The sequence below is a fragment of the Mytilus trossulus genome, chromosome 1, assembly GCF_036588685.1.
Source record: "Mytilus trossulus isolate FHL-02 chromosome 1, PNRI_Mtr1.1.1.hap1, whole genome shotgun sequence".
Classification (NCBI taxonomy): domain Eukaryota; kingdom Metazoa; phylum Mollusca; class Bivalvia; order Mytilida; family Mytilidae; genus Mytilus; species Mytilus trossulus.
The window spans coordinates 18,769,758-18,775,641 of NC_086373.1; positions in this window are offsets into that span (position 1 = coordinate 18,769,758).

Below are 5,884 nucleotides of genomic sequence, written 5' to 3' on the forward strand. Positions count from 1 at the left end.
GTTTCCTATATCCTGATTCTATTCGAAACGAAGAGATACTTAAAATCATTGTTTACGTTGCAGTCTACTTAGGGTTCCATTAAAACAATATCAATTTTATTGAAACTTAACGTCGGTAAAATAGAGGTATTTGTACGGAAAGCTACACACATAATCCCAATATCAATGCGCCCGAACTGTTGAAAAGTTCATTGAACAGGACATACAGTATTTTGTGACACATAAATGACTTTTTTTAGTAATTAATACGTGGTTGGTCTTTTAAATTTAGAAACAATCACTTTAGCATGTCTATAAATTATAACCAAGCCGATCACATATGTTATTCCTTGGCTTAAGTATATACTACCTTTGTAAAAAAAAAACCACTTATTTTTAAATCTATGAACTTTGATTCCCTAACCTTTAGCGTGAAACACAATCATACTTTAGCGTAGACCATCGTACTTTATAAACGACTGTTAACGTCATAATCAATCTACGTTTTTACATCTATACTTTCGCGGACCATCGGACTTTAGCGTATATAAGCATCGCACTTTATCGTAGACCATTGCACTTTAGCGTGAACACCGCACTTTAGAGTACCATCGCACGTTAGAGTCCTATGTATGTACATACAAAAAGGGTCTTTCATCGAATAGAAAAACTATCTGATGTAAGCTTAATCTATGGGAATTGTTAACATTCTGCTAAAATCATGAATCAATGAGCCCTGCTAAAATATAATATCAGGGCAGTGAAATCCTTTTGCCATATATGTTAAAAAAGAATAATAAAAACAGTTGGCATTCGATTTAGTTTAATTGGAAATGGTCTAATAATGGTCCAAATATTTCGTCCACATCGTCAGAGGAAAATCAAAAGTCGATGATATTTTTAATACTAGTACACAGGATTTTACCGATGTTATATTTCGTTGTTTTAAAGGTTTTTATCAGCTTATAGTTCTTGTATGTATTAAGCTTTAAGTTCTGGAAATTCGTTTTATTCCATATAATCAGCTTAAAATAAATTTTATGATGCAGGTTCTGTTACAATAAGTCATAAGATATTGGAAATTATAAAACGAATGTATTTCAAGGACAAGCACAAATGGCATTAAAATCATTGTTATTGTTTAGAATACAAGAAGGATAAGACATTTCAATTCATATTTATAATAATGTAAATCATTTAACGTGTTAATGTATTGGTAATGTAAATGGAACCAAGAGTGCAATTAGTACACCGAAGATTCGTTCATAATGGCATACAATTCAAAATAAATCCCACATTAAGTTATCTTCTGACATTTTTTCACTGAATCTATAAAATGATTTCACGATGGTTTAAAATACGACTGAAAGAAGAATTAAGGTTAAAATCCAACTGAAAGAAGAATTCAGGTTAAAATCTGGATGTAAACGAATTAAAGCTAAAATCCGACTGAAAAAAGAATTAAAAATGGTTGTTATTGTAGGTTTGCAGTTCTATAACTGCTTGTCTTACTGTACGACAAACATCTCTTTAGGTTTTATTCCTGTACAACCCTAACAAATATAAGTAAAACTAAATTCACTTGACTGCATGGTATGTCTCAGAAACGAGTGCGACTGATAAAAACTACTGATCTACAAAATACCCGAATATTTTTTTGAAACGCTATACACTTGGAAAAAGGACGAAAGATTCCAGAAGGACACTCAAACTTATAAATCTTAAACTGTGTGGCAGACCTAAACAAAAAAAAATTATAGCGTCAACAAAAGGTTATTTCTCAAATGACGCTCTTCTTTCGTTTTGGGAACAAAGTTATCTTGCATGATATGCGAAAAGGTCATTTTGGTCTATCAATAACCTCATCATAGATACCAGGATTGAAAATTTGTTTTTGTGCTAGACGCTCGTTTCGTCTTCAAAAGACTCATCAGTGACGCTGCAATTAAAAGAGGTAAAAAGACCAAATACAATTTGAAGGTAGAGCATTGCGGACCAAAATTTCCAAAACATTTTGCCAAATACAGCTTAGATGTAATTCATTCCTGGGATAGAAAAGTCTTATCATTTTTGTAAAAAAAAAGCTTTGTAAACAGTTTATTTATAACTATGACCAAATCAATGATAAGTCATGTGAACACAGAAGTGCTAACTACCGAGCTTATTGTTTAGTCTATTTTCTGTATTATCTATTGCTGTAGACAAGTCTAAAAACTGACTGAAAGAAATAAATTGATATGTTTTGTTTAGAATTTTCAGATGTTAATAAAATCAAAATAACTAAAGTTCATTAATTTGCTAGACGTGCATGTACTCATTCAAATAAAATATTAGTTGCTCGTGCAAAACGATACACAAAACCACTGTCCATTTCGTTGCATTTTCGTCAAAAGCATTGGGTTGAGTAAACACTATTCGTGCGTTTAGGGGTATCGTCCCTTTTATATGTCTGTCCAATCGCAAACATAAATCTGGTTACGAAATATTGCCATATGCATACCATTATAGAACTGACTCAGAGGTTCAGACACCTTCAAACAAAGGTAGCCATTACTAGCCTTTTCTCACTAGATAATCATTTGTATTGGGAACATTGCAGCTCTCAGGGGAATTGGGGTATAATTCTAAAGTGGTATGACAGTTAGTATATAAAGATGATAAAAAAAACATAATATGATATCAAAAAGTAAAATCACAAAAATACTGAACTTAGGAGAAAATCTAATCGGAAAGTCCATAATCACATGGCAAACTCAAATAACAAAACACTTCAAAAATGAAGGGACAAAAACTGTCATATTCCTGACTTGGTACAGGCATGTTCAAATGTAGAAAACGGTGGATTAAACCTGGTTTTATAGCGCTAATCCTCTCACTCTGATGACAGTCTTATCTAATTCCGTTATATTTACATTGATGCGTGAACTAAACAGACATACTAAATAAAATAGTCAAAATATGGATACAGCAGTCATCATCGTGTAACAATTTTAAAAGGAACAACGTAACAGAACACAAAAGCATCTATCTACAAACACATTCATTGATTCGCGTGTCTGACGACAGCCACTGCCCTACATTATCCTTACCTGGAGACAGGCACATATAGAGTGTGGTGGTGTTAAACTTATGTTTTGGCACCAAATCCTCCCCTATCCCGGGATCGTTGTGTAATAGCATAACCAAAGAACATACAATAACAATCAGTTTAAAAGGATTCACTCATCAGGTCGAGACAAAGCAGAATACATCTAACGAAAATACTGACCGGGCGCAGGGTATTTATCATACATCTACACAGCGAAAAAACATTTAAATATTACTAGAACAACGGAAAAATATAAATCAATTATAATGTGGCGTATCAGATATGTTTAAATGTGTCGTTAAATCTTCAAGTGCGCATAATATACAGACTTTCTTAAACACTTAGAAAGTAGTTTATTTATAATTTTGCTGTTATTTTTTTTCATGCAATTCAGTCTTTTAGACAATAGATCAAACTTAACTACTACCCGAAAATCAATATCTGAAATGCCGTATCTCCATATAATACATTGATTGTAAAAAAAGATTAATACTGAAAATATATGAATTGCACACTAATACTATCAATACAAAATAATTACTTACAGTTTAAAATACAAATGTAAAGGAATTTTCTAAGAACAGCAAAAATCTTCATGGTCTGCTCTGAATGCACAATTTATTGGTTTGCGTTGCAATCACTTTGGAATCAAGTGTCGGTTATGAAACATTACTCTGTTTATATTTGAGTATTATAAAAAATATATCTTCTTTATTCCCTGTCAATCTTACTACTATAGAATAATTGGAGAACGGCGATGACTACATTAACTTTAAGACCAATTATTCTTCTCTATCAAGATGGAAAAATCCAAATCACCTATAATCCCTATTTTATATGAAAACTTAAATAGCTTAAGATAGCCAGGAAGCAAGTATCATGTAAATACCGATTAAGGTTAACAAAAAATACTTAAGAAGCTTTCAAGGCAGGCTCCGTATAACAATTATTAGAAAGAACTACTCCAAAAGAATATAAAGAAAGGGATTAAAATTGAGCACTTTTCTAATGCTTCTAGTGGTTATTAAACCCGATGTAATAATCATACAGAAAAAAGTACTAATGTAAACTAATATTTTGCATAAGATTCAATTTCATCATTTCGATTGGCAACCAAAAATGGTCGCTTTGTGTATAGAACAAGCGTCACTAATTTTTGGTTATTTCTCTTTGAATAAAACCGGAAATTTCTTGGATAAGATTTATGAATTATGCAAACCATTACAAACCACGAAGTTCAAATGTTACTTTGTTTCATGATTACCTATTGTTTTTTTTAGAATCACAAAACCGGTTTCGAGAGCCATATGATTATGCTTCTGTACATGACTGTACCTGAATTAGGTATGAAAGCTAGAAGAGTCGTATATAGTGTGTGATTTAGATATTAAAAACGAAGAATCGAATTAAATCTAGTGCAATGATTTGTTTTTTATATCTTATTGAGTATTATAACAGCTTTGAAACTTATAATATGAAAGGTTATCAATTGCAAAGTGTACTTATATATCTATATGAATAATGTCTTTATCGGTATGTACATATTTATATTATTTTTAAAAGGACAAAACACAACAATATATATTATATATTTAATTTCCAATTATCAATTAGATATAAAGCTATGTAGTATAGTTGCAAATGAAACAACCCTCCATCCTAGTCATAATTTGTAAAGTAAACTATTATAGGTCAAAGTACATGTATATTCTTCAGCATGAACCCTTGGCTCAAACTGAATTCCAAGAAAGTACAAGTGTAAAACCATCCAAACGGGAAGACAAACGATCTAATATATACATAAAAAAGGAGATACGGGAAACATTTATGAATCATATCAATATAACGACACCCCCTGAACATCAGGGTCCTGACTTAGGAAAGATACAAACAAATGCAGCGGAATGAAACATTCTATAAGTTTGAACCTTCACCATTACCTATATGCCGTTATATACATGATAAAACGATGCTAACCTTGAACAAAATACAATATTTTGTAAAGACAATAACAATCAAAACTAAGAATTAAACAAAGACTCACAAAACCAAAGGACATTTACATCAACAGTTATAAAAAATAAATAAGAAACAACACAAACTCCAATAAAAACTGGGAGTAAAATTAGGTGCTCCGGAAGGGTAAGCACTTCTTGCACCGTTTTCGATAATGATGGAAGGTAATTATGACAGAGTAAGAATATCAGATATGATTTCTAACACACATTTGTCATAATGGCCAATCAGCTATTGATTTAAAGGCAACAGTAGTATACCGCTGTTCAAAACTCATAAATCCATGGACAAAAAACAAAATCGGAGTAACAAACTAAAACTAGGGAAAACGCATTAAATATAAGGAGAGAACAACGTCACAACACTAAAATGGAACACACAGAAACGGACCAAGCATTAGACAAAATCCCACGAGAAAAATAAATATAACATCAAAACCAAATACATGAATTTGGGATAGACAAGTACCGTGACACGTCTTATCGCAATGTGAATTTACACTCAAAAATAAGAGAAAACAAACGACGCAACGTTAAAACGAAACACATACAGAAACGAACTATGATGTAACACTGGCCATATTCCTGACTTTGGTACAGGACATTTTTAAAGGAAAAATTGGTGGGTTGAACCTGGTTTTGTGGCATGCCAAACCTCCCTCTTTTATAGCTATGTCATATATAAAAGAAGATGTGGTATGATTGCCAATGATCGAGACTACTGTCCATAAGAGACCAAAATGACACCGACATTAACAACTATACGTCACCGCACGGCCTTCAACAAGGAGCAAAGCCCAAA